This window comes from Babylonia areolata, chromosome 29 (genome assembly GCF_041734735.1).
Source record: "Babylonia areolata isolate BAREFJ2019XMU chromosome 29, ASM4173473v1, whole genome shotgun sequence".
In the NCBI taxonomy this organism is placed as follows: Eukaryota; Metazoa; Mollusca; class Gastropoda; order Neogastropoda; family Buccinidae; genus Babylonia; species Babylonia areolata.
In genome coordinates, this window is record NC_134904.1 from 18,863,575 (window position 1) to 18,890,641 (window position 27,067).

The 27,067-nt window shown below is 43.7% G+C and overlaps 2 long non-coding RNA genes across 2 annotated transcripts; one reads left to right on the plus strand and one right to left on the minus strand.

Moving 5' to 3' along the window:
- Window positions 1–16,961: 16,961 nt before the first annotated feature.
- On the minus strand, window positions 16,962–21,224 carry LOC143302285 (uncharacterized). Its single transcript, XR_013057920.1, has 2 exons — window positions 21,162–21,224; window positions 16,962–21,118 (listed from the first exon to the last, which is right to left on the minus strand). It is a non-coding gene; the product is annotated as an uncharacterized LOC143302285 (long non-coding RNA).
- LOC143302286 (uncharacterized) lies at window positions 16,976–25,643 on the plus strand. Its single transcript, XR_013057921.1, has 2 exons — window positions 16,976–21,091; window positions 21,189–25,643. It is a non-coding gene; the product is annotated as an uncharacterized LOC143302286 (long non-coding RNA).
- The last annotated feature ends 1,424 nt before the right edge of the window (window positions 25,644–27,067 follow it).

Consider the following 27,067-nt stretch of genomic DNA (forward strand, 5'->3'; position numbering starts at 1 on the left):
GCTGTTTGCCTTTGCAAGTCTGTTGTCGATCTCCTTGTCGATCTTGGCGTCAGACGAGATGGTGCAGCCTAGGTAGCTGAACTGGTGGACCGACTTCAGCTCTGTCTCACCGATGTTGATGTGAGGAGCTTGGAATTCTTCCCGTGGGGCAGGCTGGTGGAGAACTTCCGTCTTTTTCAGACTGACTTCTAGGCCGAAGAGCTGCGCAGCCTCTGCGAAGCAGGACGTTATACGCTGCAGGGCCGCTTCTGTATGGGCGACGAGGGCAGCATCGTCGGCAAACAGAAGCTCTCTGATGAGTTGCTCCAGTGTCTTGGTGTGGGCCTGTAGCCGCCTCAGGTTGAATAGGCTGCCATCAGTGCGGTATCTGATGAAGATACCGTCGTCGTCGCCAAGATCTTCAGTGGCCTGTTGGAGCATCATGCTGAAGAAGATCGTGAAGAGGGTCGGCGCGAGGACACAACCTTGTTTCACTCCATTTCCGATTGGGAAGGGCTCCGAAAGGTCGTTGCTGTGTCTGACCTGTCCACGCTGTTCCTCATGTAGTTGGATGACCATGCTGAGGAATTTTGGGGGGCATCCTAGACGTTTCATGATCTCCCACAGACCTTTTCTGCTCACGGTGTTGAAAGCTTTCGTGAGATCGACGAATGTCGCATACAGTCCTTTGTTCTGTTCCCGACATTTTCCTAACAAACAACAAATAAATCACACATAACAGGCCTTACCATCTCTCTCTCTCTCTCTCTCTCTCTCTCTCTCTCTGGGGTGCTTTCCCTTGCCTGGCTTCCGGCAGGACGTATTTCTCAGCAGTGAAATTTCAGACAATTCTCAAAAGTCATAATGCCCGTGTTAGGATCATCACTTTCACTGGAGTGCATGCTGAACAACTTACTGGAAGTACATTCTCTGTCATCCTATGAAATCGAGGGAAGAGGCAAGCACACTGTCGTTGTTCTTCGACTGAATGCTAAATCAGGTCAGTCTGACTGTGCTGTCACTGACACTGTGAACCGCAGTGCTGTGTATCGCCGTAATGTCCTTCACAGGTCGACCGTGACAGGTAAAAGAGCGGAGGCGCACAGACAGACGAACGCACTGACGGCAAGAGAAAGTGCGTTCACCTTCTGGTTTGTTTCTCCCCACACATCCAAGTTTTTTCTGTGACACGGACAGTGTGTCAGTGCCTGGTGTCCAGTCTGCACAACACATCGCCACATCTCCTCGCTGTGTGGCTGACACAGCACGTGCAACAGTCACCGCTGAAAACGTCTGTCGTCAGCTTGACACGGAGAACGAGGCAGCCCAGTGTTCAGTGACAGCTATCAACAAAGGTACCTTCACTGACACTGGTTCAGACAGTAGACTAGCACAGTGTGGTGAAAAAGAAGAAAAATCTGATTCTTTTGACATTACAGAGCACGTGTCTGACAGTATAAAGATTGAAACTGGTTCAGAAATAGCAAACACAATAGACGCTGAAGATAATCACAACTCGCGAAATGACTCTAACCTCTGTGACACTTTGCAAAGACACTATGATGATTCAGATGCAAAATACATTGACAGTTTAGCAGTGTTTCGATAAATCGTCGCAGAAAATGAACGAACTTGATCGATTTGAACGGAATGTAGCGGCCAGATGAAAACTGCTCAGGTCTGTGTCTGGACAGAATGGAAATCTTTGTCGTGAACCCCCGTGATGTCACAGGCCTGTCTTAACAGCATTTAAAATCGTTTGTTTGTTGTTCAGTGTCAGTGTTTGTGCAATTTATACGTTTGAATGTTGTCATATTGATTTGGAGAAGCACTTTCCCATTATTACAAAAAGTGCAAATGTAAACCAAGTTTCCAAGACGTGGTAGCCGTGCCACGAAGTCATTTTGCTTTGTAAAGAACATATTTCTGTGCACTGTAGTTTGATCAACGACCCCAACCCCTTGGTTCCCTTTATCAATGGGCTGGTAGCCTAACACAATAAACCATTCATTCATTCATTCATTCATTCACACACACACACACACACACACACACTTACTGGTGTAGACTTACACGTCAAAGTACTGGTTGTGACGGCTGTCGGTAGGGACGTCAGTGTCGTGACGTAAACTGCCGTCATCGTTGAGGTCATCCAGGAGGTCAAACATGATGACCAACAGCTCTGACGGCAACCCGAACTGACGTCTGTAGCCGTCCACAAACTCTGCTTGCGTCACTCGCCGATCTGTCACGTCATTGTTGTCGTAATTGAACGCTGATAGATTTCTGAGAGCTAAACGCTTTTGAAAGAAATGCTTGCGTCACTCAAAGATCTGTGACGTCATTATTCTAATTGCAATATACCTGATAGATTTCTGAGAGCTAAACGCTTTTGAAAGAAATGCTTGCGTCACTCAAAGATCTGTGACGTCATTATTCTAATTGCAATATACCTGATAGATTTCTGAGAGCTAAACGCTTTTGAAAGAAATGCTTGCGTCACTCAAAGATCTGTGACGTCATTATTCTAACTGCAATATACCTGATAGATTTCTGAGAACTAAACGCTTTTGAAAGAAATGCTTGCGTCACTCAAAGATCTGTGACATCATTATTCTAACTGCAATATACCTGATTGATTTCTGAGAACTAAACGCTTTTGAAAGGAATGCTTGCATCACTCAAAGATCTGTGACGTCATTATTCTAATTGCAATATACCTGATAGATTTCTGAGAACTAAACGCTTTTGAAAGAAATGCTTGCATCACTCAAAGATCTGTGACATCATTATTCTAACTGCAATATACCTGATTGATTTCTGAGAACTAAACGCTTTTGAAAGGAATGCTTGCATCACTCAAAGATCTGTGACATCATTATTCTAACTGCAATATACCTGATTGATTTCTGAGAACTAAACGCTTTTGAAAGAAATGCTTTGCGTCACTCAAAGATCTATGACGTCATTATTATAATACTGTATACCTGATAGATTTCTGAGAGCTGAACGCTTTTGAAAGAAATGCTTGCGTCACTCAAATATCTGTGACGTCATTAATCTCAGTACACGCTGATTGATTTCTGAGAGGTAAACGCATTTGACAGAAGTAAAGCGAATGGCATACAATGCAATCTCTTCATTCAGAGAGGAGCAAAGTGCTTGAACAGACGTTTCTTTTTTCTTTTTGTTTGTTTATTTGTTGTAGTTTTTTCTTCTGTTTTTCATGATTTAGATATGTGTCATAGAAGAAGCTAGAGAATATGTGTTGTAGAGAAAGCTATGCTGGATATGAGGTAACTGGAACTGATCTACAGTCACTGTGAGCGCAAAAAGAAAAAAAAAGAAAGAAAGAAAGAAAAACAAAACAAAACAAAATGTCTGTCGCATTCTCTCTTTGAATTTATCTCAACTTTTATTTTTCAGTATGAAGATAGGGTGTCATTAGATTTGATAAGGATCAGGACTATACTATCAGCTGCAAGAGATCTGTCTCAGTCACTGTAGCAAAGAGCAGTCATTTCACTTTGAAAACAGAAACGTTTTCGTTCTAAACAGTGGGACCAACATGAAATCAAACCAACCTATGTTGCTGACAGCCTAGCAGACCGCCAAAGCTGAAAATACGTTGGATAAATAAACGACCTCATTGTCGGACTCACCTCTTTTCTCGTCAGTGAAGTAGAGCAGAGACTGGAGGAACTCGTTGTCGGTGATCTGGTCATTCTTGTCGCGGTCAGCGGCCGTCGCCTGGTCAGGTCCAGCAGCGTACACACTCAGCAGGCGGAACCTGTGTCAGGTCCAGGTGAAACGTCAGGTCAGGTCATCAGAGTCACTCAGCCCCAGGATGACCTCACACCTGGCTAGACCTTACGCCCAGAGGAACAGCCAGGACTTCACCCCTCTACAGACAGCCAGGACTTCACCCCTCTACAGACAGTGAGGACTTCACCCCTCTACAGACAGCCAGGACTTCACCCCTCTACAGACAGCCAGGACTTCACCCCTCTATAGACAGCCAGGACTTCACCCTCTGAAGACAGTGAGGACTTCATCCCTCTACAAACAGCCAGGACTTCACCCCTCTATAGACAGCCAGGACTTCACCCCTCTACAGACAGCCAGGACTTCATCCCTCTACAGACAGCCAGGACTTCACCCCTCTACAGACAGCCAGGACTTCACCCCTCTACAGACAGCCAGGACTTCACCCCTCTACAGACAGCCAGGACTTCACCCCTCTACAGACAGCCAGGACTTCACCCCTCTACAGACAGCCAGGACTTCACCCCTCTACAGACAGTGAGGATTTCATCTTCTACAGACAGCCAGGACTTCACCCCTCTACAGACAGCCAGGACGTCACCCTCTACAGACAGTGAGGATTTCACCTTCTACAGACAGCCGGGACTTCACCCCTCTACAGACAGCTAGGACTTCACCCCTCTACAGACAGCCAGGACTTCACCCCTCTACAGACAGCTAGGACTTCACCCCTCTACAAACAGTGAGGACTTCACCCCTCTACAGACAGCCAGGACTTCACCCTTCTACAGACCTTATAGTCTTATAGTCAAAATGTGTGTGTGTGTGTGTGTGTGTGTGTGTGTGTGTGTGTGTGTGTGTGTGTGTGTGTGTGTGTGTGTGCGCGCGCGCGCGCGCATGTCATTTTAGTAATATGTACCTTTTATTTGTTCGATGTTTTTATTTGTAAATATTGTTGTGCAATACCCTACTGTCTTAACATGAGTATGTGTGTGTGGGGAGGGGGGGTTAGTCTATCGTCAGCTATTGGGAATTCTTATTTGACTAGTTTTAATCTCTTCTTATGTTGCGCATGATGATTTTATGCTAGTGTTTACAACGAGCCTGTGATTGCACAACTTAATTTCCATGTGGATTAATAAAGTGTCTTTGATTTGATTTCATTTCATTTGGAATGCCAGAAGAACAGTCAGGACATCACCCCTCTACAGACAGCCAGGACATCACCGCTCTACAGCCAACCAGGACATCACCCCTCTACAGCCAACCAGGACATCACCGCTCTACAGCCAACCAGGACATCACCCCTCTACAGCCAACCAGGACATCACCCCTCTACAGACAGCCAGGACATCACCCCTCTACAGACAGCCAGGACATCACCCCTCTACAGAATGGGTGCTAAAGATCGTCCAGTGTCCTGTTCAACACACAACTGGCATTGTAAGGTAGAAGACAACATGAGATATTCTTGATTCCGTTTTTTCTTCTTTCTTTTTTTTTTTCAAATATAATATGAAATTGATAGTCTTACAAGAGAGAGGGGCATACTACTCACACGAACTGCTCTCTGGGTTCGGCTGACGTTGCCGCCAACAGCCCCGTGGTAACCAAGGCAACCAGCACTGGTAGCCCCATTCTGTCATTCCACACGTCACCAATTAGTGAATCAATCCAACTGTGATGGTGATGTTTAAAGAAAATAAGTAAATACATTAAGGTTAAAAGGGGTTAAAAGTCCCACATAGCCTTTCATGGGCATTGGGGCAGTAGATTCATACCCACTGTGTTTTAAGGCACAGGAAGGCATGGCAGTGGATTCATACCCACTGTGTTTTAAGACACAGGAAGGCAGGGCAGTAGATTCATACCCACAGTGTTTTAAGACACAGGAAGGCAGGGCAGTAGATTCATACCCACAGTGTTTTAAGACACAGGAAGGCAGGGCAGTAGATTCATACCCACTGTGTTTTAAGACACAGGAAGGCAGGGCAGTAGATTGTTTCCCACTGTGTTTTAAGACACAGGAAGGCAGGGCAGTAGATTCATACCCACTGTGTTTTAAGACACAGGAAGGCAGGGCAGTGGATTCATACCCACTGTGTTTTAAGACACAGGAAGGCAAGGCAGTGGATTCATACCCACTGTGTTTTAAGACACAGGAAGGCAGGGCAGTAGATTCATACCCACAGTGTTTTAAGACATGGGAAGGCAGGGCAGTAGATTCATACCCACTGTGTTTTAAGACACAGGAAGGCAGGGCAGTAGATTGTTTCCCACTGTGTTTTAAGACACAGGAAGGCAGGGCAGTAGATTCATACCCACAGTGTTTTAAGACACAGGAAGGCAGGGCAGTAGATTGTTTCCCACTGTGTTTTAAGACACAGGAAGGCAGGGCAGTAGATTCATACCCAGTGTTTTAAGGCACAGGAAGGCAAGGCAGTAGATTCATACCCACAGTGTTTTAAGACACAGGAAGGCAGGGCAGTAGATTCATACCCACAGTGTTTTAAGACACAGGAAGGCAGGGCAGTAGATTGTTTCCCACTGTGTTTTAAGACACAGGAAGGGAAGGCAGTAGATTCATACCCACTGTGTTTTAAGACACAGGAAGGCAGGGCAGTAGATTCATACCCACTGTGTTTTAAGACACAGGAAGGCAGGGCAGCAGATTCATACCCACTGTGTTTTAAGACACAGGAAGGCAGGGCAGTAGATTGTTACCCACTGTGTTTTAAGACACAGGAAGGCATGGCAGTGGATTCATACCCACTGTGTTTTAAGACACAGGAAGGCAGGGCAGTAGATTCATACCCACTGTGTTTTAAGACACAGGAAGGCAGGGTAGTAGATTGTTTCCCACTGTGTTTTAAGACACAGGAAGGCAGGGCAGTAGATTCATACCCACTGTGTTTTAAGACACAGGAAGGCAGGGCAGTAGATTCACACCCACTGTGTTTTAAGACACAGGAAGGCAGGGCAGTAGATTCATACCCACTGTGTTTTAAGACACAGGAAGGCAGGGCAGTAGATTCATACCCACTGTGTTTTAAGACACAGGAAGGCAGGGCAGTAGATTCATACCCACTGTGTTTTAAGACACAGGAAGGCAGGGCAGTAGATTCATACCCACAGTGTTTTAAGACACAGGAAGGCAGGACAGTAGATTCATACCCACTGTGTTTTAAGACACAGGAAGGCAGGGCAGTAGATTCGTACCCACTGTGTTTTAAGACACAGGAAGGCAGGGCAGTAGATTCATACCCACTGTGTTTTAAGACACAGGAAGGCAGGGCAGTAGATTGATACCCACTGTGTTTTAAGACACAGGAAGGCAGGGCAGTAGATTCATACCCACTGTGTTTTAAGACACAGGAAGGCAGGGCAGTAGATTCATACCCACTGTGTTTTAAGACACAGGAAGGCAGGGCAGTAGATTCATACCCACTGTGTTTTAAGACACAGGAAGGCAGGGCAGTAGATTGTTACCCACTGTGTTTTAAGACACAGGAAGGCAGGGCAGTAGATTCATACCCACTGTGTTTTAAGACACAGGAAGGCAGGGCAGTAGATTCATACCCACTGTGTTTTAAGACACAGGGAGGCGGTGCCCAGTCCTCTCCTTCTATACCTTTATCTTTCCCTAACCAGAGTCAAAAAACACATTCACACCTGGATGGAGTGAGGAAAACCGGAGTAAAGCGCCTTTCCCAAGGACACAACACCATGTCGAAACGGGGCCTCGAACTCTGACCACTGGTGTTTGTATTTGTATTTCTTTTTATCACAACAGGTTTCTCTGTGTGAAATTCGGTCTGCTGTCCCCAGGGAGAGCGCGTCGCTGCACTACAGCGCCACCAACTTTTTTTGTATTTTTTCCTGCCTGCAGGTTTTTTTTGTTTTTTTTTCCTATCAAAGTGGATCTTTCTACATAATTATTTCAGGGACAACCCTTTTGTTGCCGTGGGTTCTTTTACGTGCACTAAGTATATGCTGCACACGGGACCTCGGTTTATCGTCTCATCCGAATGACTAGCCTCCAGACCACCACTCAAGGTCTAGTGAAGGGGGAGAAAATATCGGTGGCTGAGCCGTGATTCGAACCAGCGCGCTCAGATTCTCTCGCTTCCTAGGCAGACGCGTTACCTCTGGGCCATCACTCCACATACCCACTGTGTTTTAAGACACAGGAAGGCGGGGCCTATTGGATCAGTCGTCAGAGGTCTTCTTCGTTCTTGGGCTGCAACTCCCACGTTCATTCGTATGTATAAGAGTGGGCTTTTAAATGTATGACCGTTTTAACCCTGCCATATAGGCAGCCATACTCCGTTTTCGGGGGTGTCAAAAGTCTAATAATGATAATATGAAAAATAAATATATTTTAAAGATATAATAATGAAAATGAGATAAAAACGATTCACCTTCCACATATCATTCACAGTATAAAAAGTTAAACTGTTACATCACACACACACACACACACACACACACACACACACACACACACACACACACACACACCACCACCACCACCACCACCACCACCAATAAATCTACATAAAAGCTGAAAACGACACAGAGAATCAATTGAGATAAACAAACAAACGTAAAATTGAGATGAACTACACACTTCGCATGTAATATAAAATTCATGTACTCAAGTAAAATAAAAACATCACAGACACTTTTGCATAACAGTAAACGACTTAATTGAAAATGCACTGTAAACATATGAAGTAATAATTCAGTAGCACTCCCCAACTCAGCTACACAGCCGCATGATGTACAAACAACATGAACCATGCACATCATTACTGGCGGCGTGGTCACAGCAGGGGAAAGCACGAGAAATCAAAGTTCAATCATCAACAGGTAGCGACGTGAAAACATCACCGATTCTGTCACGTCACGGCGGCACCCCTTGATATGTAATGGAATTGAAAGATAAATGGACAGGTGGCTGAGGGGACGGGATATATATATCTGTGTGTGTGTGTGTATGTGTGTGTGTCTGTGTGTGTGTGTGTGTGTGTGTGTGTGTTCGTGAAGATCTCACCTGCAGCATGAGCCTACAGTCCAGGGCTTCCGCTGTGGTTCCGCTGCCTCCGTCTTTTATACACACACACAGGACTCACTGTCAATGACTGCCCCATCCGGGCTTACCCCAACACCTACAACTAACCCCACCCCCCACCCCCACCCCGGCCTCCTCCTCCCCCCCCTCCCCCCTTCTCCTGCATCCCTCTCCCCGACTCCCCATGTGACGCCCTCCCCCTCCCCCCTCTGCCACCTCCTTCCAGGCCCCCCCCCCCCTCCACACACCACACACACACACACACACACACACACACACACACACTACAATCTTTGTTTCCCACCATCTACATCTTTCATCTCGTCAACAGTTCCCTCCATCTTGTTAGACCTCAAACCGCAGTCTGTGGTTCCCTCCTCCCCCTCCCTTCCCCCTTCCCGCACCCCCTTCACCTTTCTCTCTGTCTCCCTTTCTTCCTCCACGTCTGTATTAGCTTTTCGCGTTTCAACTGTCCCCTCTGGTGAATGATTTACGAACTGGACTACATTACACTACACTACACTGTGGTACAATACACTGTAATACAATACAATACAATACAGTACTACACTACACTACACTGTGATGCAATACAATACAGTACAATACTACACTACACTACACCACACTGCTATACAATACAATACAACATAATGCATATTAATAAATTAGATTAAAATTTTGTACACAGCACTGTCATGCCATGCCATGCAGTTGAATACAATACAATGCATCTTTATCAATCAGATTAATAATTTTGTGCACTGAGTGAATGGTGCCACTCTGTCCAACCCCTTACATCTTTAGCTTTTCCTTCACAGGATTTTGGAGTGGTGGTCTGGGTGCTAGTCCTTGATGAGACGATGAAACAAGGTTCCATGTGCAGCAACGACCCACGATTTGTCATTGTCTCTGTCTGTCTGTGTCAAGGCAAGGCAAGGCAACTGAAGGCAAGGCAACGCAACGCAACGCAACGCAACGCAACGCAGGGCAGGGCAAGGCAAGGATAGGCAAGACAAGCCAAGGCAAGGCAAGGCAGGGCCTGAATCTGTCTGTTGCTACACTTCTCTGTTTCCAGGTGGTCTGAATCTGTCTCTATACACTTCTCTGTTTCCAGGTGGTCTGAATCTGTCTGTCGCTACACTTCTCTGTTTCCAGGTGGTCTGAATCTGTCTGTCTCCACACTTCTCTGTTTCCAGGTGGTCTGAATCTGTCTGTCTCTATACACTTCACTGTTTCCAGGTGGTCTGAATCTGTCTGTCGCTACACTTCTCTGTTTCCAGGTGGTCTGAATCTGTCTGTCTCCACACTTCTCTGTTTCCAGGTGGTCTGAATCTGTCTGTCTCTATACACTTCACTGTTTCCAGGTGGTCTGAATCTGTCTGTCGCTACACTTCTCTGTTTCCAGGTGGTCTGAATCTGTCTGTCTCCACACTTCTCTGTTTCCAGGAGGTCTGAATCTGTCTGTCGCTACACTTCTGTGTTTCCAGGTGGTCTGAATCTGTCTGTCGCTACACTTCTCTGTTTCCAGGTGGTCTGAATCTGTCTGTATATACTTCTCTGTTTCCAGGTGGTCTGAATCTGTCTGTCGCTACACTTCTCTGATTCCAGATGGTCTGAATCTGTCTGTCGCTACACTTCTCTGATTCCAGGTGGTCTGAATCTGTCTGTCGCTACACTTCTCTGATTCCAGGTGGTCTGAATCTGTCTGTCGCTACACTTCTCTGATTCCAGGTGGTCTGAATCTGTCTGTCGCTACACTTCTCTGTTTCCAGGTGGTCTGAATCTGTCTGTCGCTACACTTCTCTGATTCCAGGTGGTCTGAATCTGTTGCTACACTTCTCTGTTTCCAGGTGGTCTGAATCTGTCTGTCGCTACACTTCTCTGTTTCCAGGTGGTCTGAATCTGTCGCTACACTTCTCTGATTCCAGGTGGTCTGAATCTGTTGCTACACTTCTCTGTTTCCAGGTGGTCTGAATCTGTCTGTCGCTACACTTCTCTGTTTCCAGGTGGTCTGAATCTGTCGCTACACTTCTGTGTTTCCAGGTGGTCTGAATCTGTCTGTCGCTACACTTCTCTGATTCCAGGTGGTCTGAATCTGTCTGTCGCTACACTTCTCTGATTCCAGGTGGTCTGAATCTGTCTGTCTCTACACTTCTCTGTTTCCAGGTGGTCTGAATCTGTCTGTCGCTACACTTCTCTGATTCCAGGTGGTCTGAATCTGTCTGTCTCTACACTTCTCTGTTTCCAGGTGGTCTGAATCTGTCGCTACACTTCTCTGTTTCCAGGTGGTCTGAATCTGTCTGTCTCCACACTTCTCTGTTTCCAGGTGGTCTGAATCTGTCTGTCTCTATACACTTCTCTGTTTCCAGGTGGCCTGCATCTGTCTGTCGCTACACTTCTCTGTTTCCAGGTGGTCTGAATCTGTCTGTCGCTACACTTCTCTGTTTCCAGATGGTCTGAATCTGTCTGTCTCTATACACTTCTGTGTTTCCAGGTGGTCTGAATCTGTCTGTCGCTACACTTCTCTGTTTCCAGGTGGTCTGATTCTGTCTGTCTCTATACACTTCTGTTTCAAGGTGGTCTGAATCTGTCTGTCTCTATACACTTCTGTTTCCAGGTGGTCTGAATCTGTCTGTCGCTACCCTTCTCTGTTTCCAGATGGTCTGAATCTGTCTGTCTCTACACTTCTCTGTTTCCAGATGGTCTGAATCTGTCTGTCTCTACACTTCTCTGTTTCCAGATGGTCTGAATCTGTCTGTCTCTATACACTTCTCTGTTTCCAGATGGTCTGAATCTGTCTGTCTCTATACACTTCTCTGTTTCCAGGTGGTCTGAATCTGTCTGTCTCTATACACTTCTCTGTTTCCAGGCGGTCTGAATCTGTCTGTCTCTACACTTCTGTTTCCAGATGGTCTGAATCTGTCTGTCTCTACACTTCTGTGTTTCCAGGTGGTCTGAATCTGTCTGTCTCTACACTTCTGTGTTTCCAGGTGGTCTGAATCTGTCTGTCTCCACACTTCTCTGTTTCCAGGTGGTCTGAATCTGTCTGTCTCTACACTTCTCTGTTTCCAGGTGGTCTGAATCTGTCTGTCTCTACACTTCTGTGTTTCCAGGTGGTCTGAATCTGTCTGTCTCTATACACTTCTCTGTTTCCAGGTGGTCTGAATCTGTCTGTCTCTACACTTCTCTGTTTCCAGGTGGTCTGAATCTGTCTGTCTCTACACTTCTCTGTTTCCAGGTGGTCTGAATCTGTCTGTCTCTACACTTCTCTGTTTCCAGGTGGTCTGAATCTGTCTGTCGCTACACTTCTCTGTTTCCAGGTGGTCTGAATCTGTCTGTCTCTACACTTCTCTGTTTCCAAATGGTCGGACAGACAGGGAGGGAGGGAGGGGGTGTGAGGAGAGCAGAGCAGAAAGGAAAGAGTATGACGTCGACAGTCGTGGGACCTAAACGAAGGGGTGCAACTCTCCTGTCGTTTCCTGTCGTTCGTGCTTCGGTGGGTTGTCGTTCTTTAGCAGTATCAAAAATAATTGTAATTTGGACAAGGTGGCCGCCATAATTTGACGGGTGAAGGTCGCAGAAAAGGTAGGGCGGCAAAGTGTATACAGGTTTGGTGGACTGAAGACATGTACTGTTATTATTCCCAGACGGCTAGTCTACTTTTTTGGACAGGTTATAAAGTTTTCCTGATTCAGCTGTTCTGTGTGTGTGTGTGTGTGTGTGTGTGTGTGTGTGTGTGTGTGTGTGTGTGTGTGTTTCTCTGTCAGGGCCATCTTTATGTCACTGGTTCAGGTCTGTGTTCCCCCAGCTTTTCTTTCAGCCCGGGTTCAAGTCTGTGTTCCCCCAGGTCTGTGTTCTCTGTGTCTGTGTTCCTCCAGGTCTGTGTTCTCTGTGTCTGTGTTCCCCCAGGTCTGTGTTCTCTGTGTCTGTGTTCCCCCAGGTCTGTGTTCTCTGTGTCTGTGTTCCCCCAGGTCTGTGTGTTCTCCCAGGTCTGTGTTCTCTCTGTCTGTGTTCCCCCAGGTCTGTGTTCCCCCAGGTCTGTGTTCTCTGTCTGTGTGTTCCCCCAGGTCTGTGTTCTCTCTGTCTGTGTTCCCCCAGGTCTGTGTTCTCTGTCTGTGTGTTCCTCCAGGTCTGTGTTCTCTCTGTCTGTGTTCCCTCAGGTCTGTGTTCTCTGTCTGTGTTCCCCCAGGTCTGTGTTCTGTGTGTGTGTTTGTGTGTTCCCCCATGTCTGTGTTCTGTGTCTGTGTGTTCCCCCAGGTCTGTGTTCTCCCAGGTCTGTATTCTCCCGGGTGTATATTCCCTGTGTCTGTGTTTTCCAAGGCCCGTGTGCCTATCCCCTAAGTCTGTGACCACTGCTGACGACCCCAAAGTGCTGGGATTGCTGGTGACCCCCAATGCTGATGACCCCAAAGTGTTAGGATTGCTGATGACCCCGAAGTGCTAGGATTGCTGATGACCCCCCAATGCTGATGACCCCAAAGTGCTAGGATTGCTGATGACCCCCAACGCTGATGACCCCAAAGTGCTAGGATTGTTGTACCCCCAAAGTGCTAGGATTGCTATGACCCCAAAAGTGCTAGGATTGCTATGACCCCAAAGTGCTAGGCTTTCTATGACCCCCAAAGTGCTGGGATTGCTGATGACCCCCAAAGTGCTAGGATTGCTATGACCCCAAAGTGCTAGGATTGTGTCGATGAATTTGTCATGTCTGTGGCCACTGCTGATGACCCCAAAGTGCTAGGATTTCGTTGATGACCCCAAAGTGCTGGAATTGCTGGTGACCCCAAAGTGCTAGGATTGCGTTGATGAATGTGTCATGTCTGTGTGTGTCCCCTCTCTGTCCTTAGGTGTCAATTTCCTGTGCTTGGTGGTCACTGCACTCTGCGTCTGTCTGTCTGTGTCTCTGTCTGTGCCTCTGCCTGTCTGTCTTCTCTCTGTCGTTGTCTCTGTCTGTCTGTCTGTCTCTTTCTCTCTGTCTGTCTGTCTCTTTCTCTCTGTCGTTGTCTCTGTCTGTCTGTCTCTTTCTCTTTGTCTGTCTGTCTGCGTCTCTTTCTCTCTGTCGTTGTCTCTGTCTGCCTATCTCTTTCTATCTGTGTCTGTCTGTCTCTCTTTCTGTCTGTCTCTTTCTGTCTGTCGTTGTCTTTGTCTGTCTCTTTCGGTGTCTCTCTTTCTCTCTGCCGTTGTCACTATCTCTTTCTCTCTGTCTGTCTGTCTTTCTGTCTCTCTTTCTATTGTTGTCTCCATCTATCTCTTTCTCCCTGTCGTTGTCTCTATCTCTTTCTCCCTGTGTCTGTCTGTCTCTCTTTCTCTCTGTCTGTCTCTTTCTCTCTGTGTCTGTCTGTCTGCCCATCCACGTGTGTGTGTGTGTGTGTGTGTGTGTGTGTGTGTGTGTGTGTCCCTCATCCCGCACACTCTTGCAGTGTGTTTGTGTGTGGGGGGGGGGGGGGGGGGGCGGAGGGCGCCCGGGGGGGGGGACTGGGGGGGGAGAGGCAGACGGGTGGGGGGGAGGTAAGCTAAGGGTTAAGGAGGACCTGCGGCAGACGGCGGGCGCTGTCAATGGCGAGGCGGGACAGGAAAGTGGAGGGGGGGGGGGGTGAGGGGAGAGGAGGCTGACACAAGGAGGAGAGGGGGGGGGGGGCGAGGAGGGAGAGGGGAAAGCCGCACGTCAAAGTTCTCCTCTCAGTCGTTACTTCCGCCTCGTCACATACGTCATTTCACGAGGTCCCAGTCTCCTGAGCTCTTCGCTTCATTGACTTCTGTCGCCCCGTGAAAAAAAGGACCAATTAGGAAATAAAGGGCGACAGTGAGAGTCAGGTACAAAGTTTGGGTTTCCTCTGCAGGGGTGAGTCATATCTATGGGAGTCACAGTTTGGTTTGGGTGCCGCATGATGGAAGGAAGTCGCCCTGTGCCTACTTTCAGGGGGCTAGGGTTCAAACCTTCCTTTATCTGTCTGGGAAAAAAGGAAAAGAAAAGAAATTTGGTTTTGGAGGGAACATGAAAAAGTGTTGATGAAGCAAAAACTGGTTTGTGTGCAGACTTTCTTCTTCTTCTTCTTCTTCTTCTCCTTATTGTTTTGTGCGTTTTTGTCTCCGTTTGTGTGTATGTCTATCTGTCACACACACACACACACACACACACACACACACACCTTACGCCACTCTCTCAAAAACATGAGATTTTCTCACGCACTTGTCCGCACGACTAGTGGCTTACTCATACCCACCCCCTCCTCTCTCTCTCTCTCTCCGTCTCTCTCTCTCTCACACACACACACACAAACACAACCACCCACCCATACACAAGTTGGGTTACGCTGCTGGTCAGGCATCTGCATAGCAGATGTAACGCAACGTATATGGATTTGTCCGAACGCAGTGACGCCTCCTTGAGTTACTAATACTGACACACACACACACACACACACACACACACACACAGACGCACGCGCACACACGCACACACACACACGCGCACGCACACGCACACGCACATACATTCACTCCATGAGCATTCATACATTCATTAATACACTGGTTTGTCCGTTCGTAATCCATTCATTAGTAGACTGGTAGGTTTACATGTTGCTGTTTACTGTTAATTATGTTGATGTGAAAAAGCCATTTTCTTCTTCTCCCTCTGCGTTCGTGGGCTGCAACTCCCACGTTCACTCGTATGTACACGAGAGGGCTTTTACGTGTATGACCGTTTTTACCCCGCCATATAGGCAACCATACTCCGCTTTCGGGTGTAGAAAAAGCCAACAAAACAGAGCAAAACAAACAAAACAGCTTTACCAACCAATGCAAACCAAAATAACACATCAAACCAGAATAAAGAAGACGCTGTGTGTTCATTGTGGATTGTTGTAACTTGCTGGTTGTGGTATCGAACAACAACTTGAGCCAAGCTGTTCACTTCATTCCCGTTTGTTTGCGAGTTTCAGTTTGTTTCAGGTTCAAGGAGGTTTGTAGGTGTCGAAGCGTGCGGGCTGATTCATATACGCTACGTCACATCTGCTGCATAGAAAGTAAAGGGAGGAAGCAGATGCCTCCCCCAGGTCCACCCCTTGGAACGCCAGACGGACCGCCCACCCGGACAGACAGACATCCAGGACTCACCCCACGAACGACGCAACCTTCACAGAACCATTCCCCAAGACCCGAACATGTTGACCAGCCAACTGGTCATTAGAAAGTAAACATTGGGGAGTTTCTATTATACTCCTACTTTGGTTAAATATACTTACCATGTCAAACTGATGCAAACAAAGCCAGTCTGTTAAAACTTTGCTGCTCTTGGTCAAAATTTCGCGGCAACTCAGTGATAAGACGTCTCGCGAATAGTCCAGCTGTCTTCTAGCCAATCAAACGCCATTTCCGGCTGGTGCTAATTGCTCATTCTCTACGTTTATTTGACCAGTGCTTATAGACCCAGCCCGCTGGTCAGGCTTTGAGAGGAAGAGAGAAAAATGTTTGAATGTTGAAGACAGCAAACAACCGACCACGCCGGTCAAAACACCAGCCATCCAGCCGGCCAGCCAAGCACCTACACGATCATGTCAGCAAACCAGCACGGCCTCCCACCCCCACTCCCCACCCCACCATTTTCCTTCCTTGTCCCCTTCTGACTGGTGGGACCCCCACCCACCATTAACCACTGTCAAAAACAAAAAAACAAAAAACAAAAAAATCTAAATTCCTGGATGCTTAAATGGGGCAGAAGGAATCCCACTTTAGCATCCAAAATCCCTGAGCTGATTTTAGGATGCTCAAGTGCGACTTTAACAGAACACATACACAAGTGCCCATTAAAAAAAAAAAAGTAAAATCAATTAACATTAATTAAGCTACATCTCCAGTGTAAGTCTGTATGTATGCATTCCTGCATGCAGTGTGTGTGTGTGTGTGTGTGTGTGTGATCATCCATGCATGCTTGTGCATGTGTGCACATGAGCACTCGTGTGTGCGTGTGTTTGTGTGTGTGTGTGTGAACTAGAACTTTTTTTCTTTTTTTTTTGTTGACAAACATGTTTCTGTATTCTGCTGTTTTAAGCTCTTCACATGCAAGCATGTTTTTGCACACACACACACACACACACACACACACACAAGAGGCACACAAAACAATGCAACAAACACATGGTTCATAAAATATCCCTTTACCATCAACTTGATAAACTCATTAATAAACAATTCAACAAAAGAAGTTATGCCAAAATACTTGAGGCACTTCTTCCAACCCTACACATCAGATAAAATCACCTACAGAATAAAAGTCATGGAAAGAAGTTATGCTAAAAATTTTATCAATACTCAGTGGGTGTTACATCTATAAAATAATCACAGACAATGAACCGTTCCGTTAACAATCAGCCTTTCCAACTTGAATTAATCTGGCAGTACTGCAACTTGTAAGAAAAGAAAAGAAAAATGAAAGGGAGAGAATGAGTAAACATATTTGTCTATTTATTTATCTATGTACTCACATGATCATATTGGGGGGAAAAAAACATGGATGTCTTCAACAGTGGCACACATTATATAACAAATAAATAGCAAAATAAATGAAAACACTACTGCTACATAAAAAAATGATAAAGCGTTACAGCTGCAGCAGATATAGAGCTGATTCATCTCCTCCTTTCATTCTCTTCTTACTGCTGAAGTTTTGGCTGTGAGTATTCAAGAATGAGTCTAAGTCATAATATTTCTGTGTGGAGATCATCCATGAGAATTTGCTGTCATTTTGATTGTTTATGCATTCAGTTGTCAGCAACATTTTGGCTTTCAAATTTAACCTGTCTTTTACAAAATGCTGATAGAAAATAGTCAAAGATGTAGAAAATATACTTCAGTTTTTGTTGCTGTTATTTTTTGTTGTTGTTGAAACTGCAGACTTAGTTCAACTGTAATTAACCCGTATGAAAACTATGACATAACAGAATGAAACCACAACTGCTACTTCTTATCTAGAACCTGAAACAGTCAGAAAGAAAAGAGGGTCTTTATAAAACCAGTTACTTCTGTTGGAACTGTACTGAATTGTTTCTGTAAACCAGTGACTTCTGTTTGAACTATTTTGAATTCTTTCTATAAACCAGTTACTTCTGTTGGAAATATATTGAATTCTTTCTATAAATCAGTTACTTCTGTTGGAACTGTATTGAATTTTTTCTATCAAGACACAAACAACTGTTCAGGTCATGAGTGAAAACAATGAAGTGAAAAGATCTTCAGAGAGATTGAGTGTGATGCCTTCAAGAATAGTGTGTACAACTATGCACTATATTAGAGTAGTGTGCAATCAAATTATCACCACCAATAAATCAACATAATTATTGAGCCTAACAGTACATGGCAAAGACCTCACCTTGTTTGGAAACCTGGCATTCAAATAAATAAGGCATATTTCAGTATCTTTCCACAGCTATCTTCCTTCTCAAAATTATCCGCAGAGTAAAATGTGTAGTGATAGAAAGCAGAAACAGTCAGAATCACGTCAGTGGATATAATTAATGCAGACAATGAATTACGAAAAAAAATAATACATAATGGAAATCTAAATAAATGATGAAATCAACAACAAATAAGACTGGTGTCATATGGTTTGGCTGCTCATATGGAAATCAAAATAAATGATGAAATCAACAACAAAGAAGACTGGTGTCATATGGTTTGGCTGCTCAATCAGTTACTTTCCTATATGTCAAACATAAAAAAAAAAGATTACGTTAAAAGTTCAAAGGTCCCATAACCTTTCACAGTGAATTCATATCCACCATGTCTGCAGCTTGGAATAGGAAGGTAAGATCTAATCCACTACTTCCCCTATTTTTTACAGTGAATTCATATCCACCATACCTGCCGCTTGGAATAGGATGCTGAGATCCAATCTGTTCCTTCTGCTGTTTTGGGGTTTTTTTTTGTTTGTTTGTTTTTTGTTGTTGTTTTTTTGTTTTTTTACAGTGAATTCATATCCACCATGTCTGTGGCTTGGAACAGGAAGGTGAGATCCAATCTGTTCCTTCTGCTTTTTTTTTTTTTTTTTTTTTTTTTACAGTGAATTCATATCCACCATGTCTGTGGCTTGGAACAGGAAGGTGAGATCCAATCTGTTCCTTCTGCTGTTTTGGGTTTGTTTTTTTTTGTTTTTTTTTTTTTTTACAGTGAATTCATATCCACCATGTCTGTTGCTTGGAATAGGAAGGTGAGATCCAATCTGTTCCTTCCCCTGTTTTTTACAGTGAATTCATATCCACCATGTCTGTGGCTTGGAATAGGAAGGTGAGATCTAATCCACTACTCCCCCTATTTTTTACAGTGAATTCATATCCACCATGTCTGCAGCTTGGAATAGGATGGTGAGATCCAATCTGTAACTTCCCCTGGTTTTTTTACAGTGAATTCATATCCACCATGTCTGCAGCTTGGAATAGGATGGTGAGATCCAATCTGTAACTTCCCCTGGTTTTTTTACAGTGAATTCATATCCACCGTGTCTGCAGCTTGGAATAGGATGGTGAGATCCAATCTGTAACTTCCCCTGTTTTTTACCTTCCCCAACCTGAGCCAGGTACCCGTTCACACCTGAGCGGAGGGAAGGAAGTCAGAGTAAAGTCCCTTTCCCAAGGTCACAACACCATGCCGGGGCCATCACAAGTCTGATGCCAAACAGATTCGACTGCAGCGCTTCCCTTGTAAAACCTCTAATCTGGACTTTTCTTTTCCCAGCTATGATTAACCCTGTTAATGGTAAGAGCTGTTGATAAGAAAGTTTCATTGTTGTTTTGTTTTACTTTGATATTTTTTCACACTCATTTTCTTTGGACCACAAAATGCAAGCTATGACAGAAATAACAGAGCTTTCAATAACTTGTAAAAAAATGGCATACATGTATTTTTAACATCCCATGTAAGACATAAAAACTCCAACTAAACTGGCCATAGTACAATCATAATCCAAAAATAAATGACTGAAAGTTGGAAAATATATTTCAAAATACGGTTTGTACAGAGGCATCCGAAGAAAAAAAACAAGCAGTCTGTAATTTACTCTGACAAATCTGGCTTTTTGTTAACATACATGTAAACGTGCATGAAAACCACCAGCTTTACATTGTACCCTTTTCCATATTATATGTAAAATGAACCAAGTATGACAGGAGTTCAAAGAAAGAAGTAGAAAAAAGCATATGTGTCTGTACATGTCTGTAAGAGACAGCATGTGTATGGACATGTGTATGTGTGTGTGTGTGTGTGTAGTAGTAGTAGTAGTAGTAGTAGTAGGTGCATACATGCGTCTTCAAAAACTGATAATCTTTTGTATATTATGCCATTCTATATCCCTGTATGAAAAAACTTCAGTGACAAACTGGTGATGTACAAAACATAGACACAAGAACATTTTTCCCTGCTACATAAGGTGAACACAAGAAATCAGTTTAACAAGCACTCGTGACACAGAGTGAATTATGCAAACACTTGTCAACTGAAAACTGAACCATTATGATAAAAGTAAGGCGACATTCACATCTTTAACCCCTTGACTGTTGCTGATGAGTACGGTCGTCAGTGAACGGCTGTCAGCTAAGACATGACAGAGCTAACAGGTCAGGATGTCAGTGAAGGGCTGTCAGCTAAGACATGACAGAGCTGACAGGTCAGGGTGTCAGTGAAGGGCTGTCAGCTAAGACATGACAGAGCTAACAGGTCAGGATGTCAGTGAAGGGCTGTCAGCTAAGACATGACAGAGCTGACAGGTCAGGATGTCAGTGAAGGGCTGTCAGCTAAGACATGAAAGAGCTAACAGGTCAGGGTGTCAGTGAAGGGCTGTCAGCTAAGACATGACAGAGCTAACAGGTCAGGGTGTCAGTGAAGGGCTGTCAGCTAAGACATGACAGAGCTGACAGGTCAGGATGTCAGTGAAAGGCTGTCACCTCACTGACATAAAACAGAACTTAAGGTCAGAATGTCAGTGAAGGGTTGTCACCTCACTGAGGTAAGACAGAGCTGACAGGTCAGGATGTCAGTGAAGGACTGTCACCTCACTGAGGTAAGACAGAGCTGACAGGTCAGGATGTCAGTGAAGGGCTGTTAACTAAGACATGACAGAGCTAACAGGTCTGGGTGTCAGTGAAGGGCTGTCAGCTAAGACATGACAGAGCTGACAGGTCAGGATGTCAGTGAAGGGCTGTCAGCTAAGACATGACAGAGCTAACAGGTCAGGGTGTCAGTGAAGGGCTGTCAGCTAAGACATGACAGAGCTAACAGGTCAGGGTGTCAGTGAAGGGCTGTCAGCTAAGACATGACAGAGCTAACAGTACAGTCGAAGGGCTGTCACCTCACTGACATAAAACAGAACTTACAGGTCAGTATGTCAGTGAAGGGCTGTCACCTCACTGACATAAAACAGAACTTACAGGTCAGGATGTCAGTGAAGGGCTGTCACCTCACTGACATAAAACAGAACTTACAGGTCAGGACATCAGTGAAGGGCTGTCACCTCACTGACATAAAACAGAACTTACAGGTCAGGATGTCAGTCACCATTCTATATCTGTACTTCATCCTCTTGGGATTGCACTGTGTTTGATCAGTAAAATCAGCGACACCATTGACAAACACACAAAAACCAGTGACTGCACTGCAGACACATGCCATACTGATCTCATTTCCCCAAAGTTCAGCAGTTAGGGGTTAACGTAAAGAGTATTATCTCCACCCCCCACCCCCTCTCTCTCTCTGTCCACATTAAGAAGTCATTCAAGAATAAGCATGTAAAAAATGAAGCCATTCAAAAACAGTTTAAAAACAATAAGAACATCTATTGTTTGAATGTTAAGAATATTGCATGATGGAAAAACGTGAAGCCATATACACATGTTTTCAACACATAAAATATTGTTGCATCAGTGATGATAAATGCACAGTAAAGACCAACGAAGAAAATTAAGAAACTCAAGGCTCTCTAAAACAACATACAGGTGAGTGGACCAGCAAGGCAGGAAACAAGAAAGGAAGAGGCCACAGAAAGAACAGGAAGAGAGCCATAGAAAAGCAGAGATATCTAGCTCAGAATTTCCAGAAGGTGGACAATGCTATTCGAACTGGCATTCCCAAGGGGTACCTCGAACGCATCCAACTGATTGAATACAATATGAAAATGCATCCATATCAACAGTCATTTCAAAGGCATAGTTTTACAGCACATAAAAAGCCATTTCTGTTCCCGTTTTGATCAGGCACAGAAATGTAACGGGCAGGCGGCCCAAAGTGTACATCTAATCACCGTATGTACATGTATACAAACTGATTATTTCTTCTGGAGTAAAACACTTTACAAAAGGAAAAAAATATACACTGTGAGCTGTGAACATGGCTATTTCAGTACAGTACATCTAAAATCAAGACTTAAATATCTAACAGTTCAACAGGATGATAAAACAAACTATTTCAAACACCTGCTTCTTATTCTCTAACTAATAGGACATGCTGAAGTATGCTTGTATATTTCACAATATAATACATGTGCATTACAAAATTCAACTTTCCATTACAATTACTTCACAGAGACAAAGACTGAATTCTTGTGAGAATCGATGACAGATAAAACAGCATAAAATTTCTATATATTATTGTAACGTGACACATTTACAATTTCCTTTACACCATAAGAATGCAGTATCATAAAATGTGCACTCTTAATCATTAGTCCGATACATGTCATACAGAATCGTCCCAACTCCAATACCAACAAATATAAATAAATAAATAATTTCACAAATCAGACTAATGTTTAAAGCAAAGGCCACCATCACCGACTTTAAGTTTACATGGCAACATGATTAGAGAGAAAATGAACAGTTGAGATCAAATCAACACATGCAGTACTGCCCCAATGCCATGCTGTGTCTGCTTAATACACAGACATGCCAACCCCTGTCAAGTGTTTGTTGGAACAATCAGGTAATTTGGTTGGTACATTCTGAATTTGGTACTAACACCCAGCCTGCAAGCCACATCAACAAACGTATGTTTTATCTACAAGGCATACAAACACTTGGGCCTACCTGCAACATGGTGTAACTGCTACGATTAAGCTGATTGGTCCACTCAATGCTGTTTCAATGTAAACACGCACACAATTAGCTAAGCATCATCACATGAGACCAGGGTAAGTAGTGACTGCCTTGGCCTCATGATCAATAGGTCTAGAGCGTCTGGGTAATGTTACTATAGGAAAGCATGTGACCATGCTATGTAGTCGAAAATGAACTCATAGGAACAATTTTGACGTTGGCATAACATCAGAATAAATTGCAGTCGAGAGTAACAAAATACGGCAAAATCCTAACTGTTGGCATCTCTGAGTATGGTCCTGTTGAACCACAGACAATAACACTGTTTCTGTAAGAGCTTGGATTGAACCCTTCGGCTGCATAGTCACCACTCGGTAACTTGCTGTGAGAACACCACAGTCGCCGCACAAAGTTAACAAACTTGCGCTACTCTTCAAAAATAAGACCCAACTTATTCAGCACTTCCTGCCACATGTGCCGGAAACATCCTTCTCATTGTTGAACCAACTCTCGTGCGGTTTGGAGCACTTTTCATCAGCTTTTTTTAAAACTTAGTTTGAACGATGGCGAGTCCTTCAACCAGTTCAGACTGTAACTAGCAGTCTCGCTGTTGATCACACTATACAAGACAGCAAACTGCAAACCTAATTAAAAGGTGTTTGGCAGAAAATTATTTTGCTGCTGACAGTGACAGTGGAGAATGGTTCGTGTCAAATGGCAGCCAAAAAATGAGTACCCCACATTCCCATTGGCTGCTCTGCTGCACAGCCAGTTTTCAGCTGTACTGTGCAGCTGACTTAGCCGGCTAGCAAACGTTAGCAGCTTGAACATAGCCGGCGATGTGAGGGTTAAGACCTAGTGGTTTTTCCAGTAACACTGTGATACAGACCTTTCTACCCCTATAAACTTTGAACGTGGCATTAGTACATACCTACAACCAAGAAACAGCACTCTAATCTGTTTTTGAGGTGTGTTTCAGGGACTCGAGTTCTCCTTTGACTGTTCTGCACCATGTGTTCTCTACCATTTCTCTTCTAATGGTAATAGGAAAAGCCAAAAATAGTCATCTTAGGCAACAGATTAGTAATCCTGGCTAAATCCAGTGCCACTGCTCTGTACATGTTTTTCAATGCCACTGTTCTGTACATGTTTTCAATGCCACTGTTCTGTACATGTTTTTCAATGCCACTGTTCTGTACATGTTTTTCAATGCCACTGTTCTGTACATGTTTTTCAATGCCACTGTTCTGTACATGTTTTTCAATGCCACTGTTCTGTACATGTTTTTCAATGCCACTGCTCTGTACATGTTTTTCAATGCCACTGTTCTGTACATGTTTTTCAATATCTCAGAGCGCCAATGCTTGGTGCTTTCCTCAGTGCGTGACCACTGTCTTCATCCTCAAAGTCCGTACCATGCACCCGAACAGCGAACGCTTCACCATCTTCAAGTCTGAAGTGCTATGGTTTTCTGCCTGAGAAAACGGTGCCCCATTCACCAAAATTAAATTCATGACTGCTCGACTCCAGTGGGTAATAAATGCCGATGCAAAACATTGGATCAAAAATTACTCAAAGTGTATTTTCAAAATTTGTACTTCAAACAACCACAAAATAAGAATTTGCTGACTGTTAGTGGTTTGCTGATAATGTAATCCAACAAAAAACTTGAATAAATGACATCTAAATCAAAAGGGTTAACAGGTCTGGTAATATCATGTTTCTCTGCAATCTGTTACTCACTTAGCTGAAGTCGTATGTCAGTCTGACGGGCGCAATAGCCGAACTGTTAAAGCATTGGACTTTCAATCTGAGGGTCGAAGGTTTGAATCTTGGTAACGGTGCCTGGTGGGTAAAGGATGGAGATTTTTCCGATCTCCCAGGTCAACATATGTGCAGACCTGCCAGTGCCTGAACCCCCTTCGTGTGTACACGCAAGCAGAAGACCAAATACGCATGTCAAAGAACCTGTAATCCATGTCAGCGTTTGGTGGGTTATGGAAACAAGAATATACCCAGCATGCACAACCCTGAAAATGGAGTATGGCTGCCTACATAGCGGGGTAACAACGGTCATAGATGTAAAAGCCCACTCGTATACATTCGAGTGAACGAGGGAGTTGCAGCCCATGAACGAAGAAGAAGAATGTCAGCAGGCAGCAGGAAACTTATGTGCGTGCATACTGTGCTGGAGTCAGAATGAGAGACACTGAAGTGTTAAGAGTGAAGAACTGACATAACGTGTGCCTGCAATATGTATAAGATACACTTCACTACTGTAATCTCTCAAAGAACTGACAGTACTGACTGTACTAATTTCACACACCAGTGAAAATTTTAAACACACCTAAAATAATGCAAGATGCAAAAATCACAGTTTTGACAAAGTTGTATGGCAGCTTCAAGACTGTTACCCATCTTCATAATTCTGTAACATGCACAAAGTGAAACAGTCAACCCTCAACATGAATCTGAATGGAACATTGAGAGAAATCCAAATGCTACAATTACACATTGTGACCATAACACTTTGAACAATGAAACAATATTCTAATTTCATCCAAAGAATGGTAGCTAAAAGTTTGTGACCATCAAAAGGAATGAGCATGTAAAGTTGTGAGATTCTCTGACTAAAATAAAAACAAACAAACAAATAAAAGTACCAGCTTTAATAAGTACCACGTTTGGAGTGATCTAGTTAAGAATAACACACACACACACACACACACACACACACACACACATTCCATACAGACAGCTGGCCAGAGTTACTGTGTTATTCATTTTTCCTAAAAGCATGAAAACATCAATGAATAAATAAAAAAGCATTTAATAAAATATCATTTCATCATTGCTGAGTAGTGACTAACTATTAAATACTTCCATAATGAAATCACTAATACAACAGACGTCAAAACTTTAAATTTGAATAATGAACACAGGCTCACACAAAAGAAACAAAACAAAAAAAAACACCTCAAAAATGACACTATCAAATCAATTGTTCAGTTACTGAAATCACAACGATAAATCAATGCAAAAAGAAATCTTTATCCGTGGAATTAAAAAAGGTGCCACACATCTTGCAAAAGAATGCTGTCATAATCTGACTGGCCTAAAACAGAAACAAAGAAGACACAAAGTACAATTTGCATTTTTTCCATAAATGTTTAGGACAGATTTGTTTATATAAAAAAAAACACCAAAAATTATCTTAACAAAAAGTGCAAATTAGTTAAATATATAGCAATGTGCTTCATATTGCAAACATATTCAAGCATAAAAGATGCTCTATCCAAAACCTGTTAAATGAAAAACTATGAAAAAAAAAAAAACCACTAAAAAAATCATGAGATACGCCTCTATGTAAAAGATTCTATCAACCAAAATGTTGGACAAACATCACTTTCTCTTAAAAGCCTCTATGCCAGACTTTTATGTAAGATTTTAAAAAATGTTCATCAAAAACATGCCAAATTTGCAATAGTTACAAGCCCTCATTAACTTAAACTATCCAGTCATTGTCAATATACCAAGACAGCTGGTGTAAAACTAAAAAGAGTGGTAAAAAATGCCATGTCATGTTAATATAATAAGATGTTTGCTGTAGTTAATAAATGACAAGCATCACATTTGGTACATGCATGCTAATTTGCTGTAGAAAATAAAATAAAACAAAATACAAGTCATACAATATTACAGCTTATCTGCACTGCGTCAACCACCTGATGATTCATGTTAGCTCGTGAAGGGAATTGACTCCCTTTCCAATAAAAAAAATAAATAAACAAATGAATAAATAAATAAATAAAAAGCACATGGTCCAACACCACACAACCCCCTACCACCCTCCCCTAAGGACAACAACAACAGAAACAATCTGTTCCTCAACCCAAATTCTCACCAACCAATCCAGCGACCACAAACAAACTAAACAAAAACATAACTACAAATACCCCTCCTCCTCCCAACAACAAAAACATAACTACAAATACCCCTCCTCATCCTCCTCCCAACAACAAAAACATAACTACAAAATACTCCTCCTCCTCCCCCAACAAAAACATAACTACAAATACCCCTCCTCCTCCCAACAACAAAAACATAATTACAAAATACTCCTCCTCCTCCTCCTCCCAACAACAAAAACATAACTACGAATACCCCA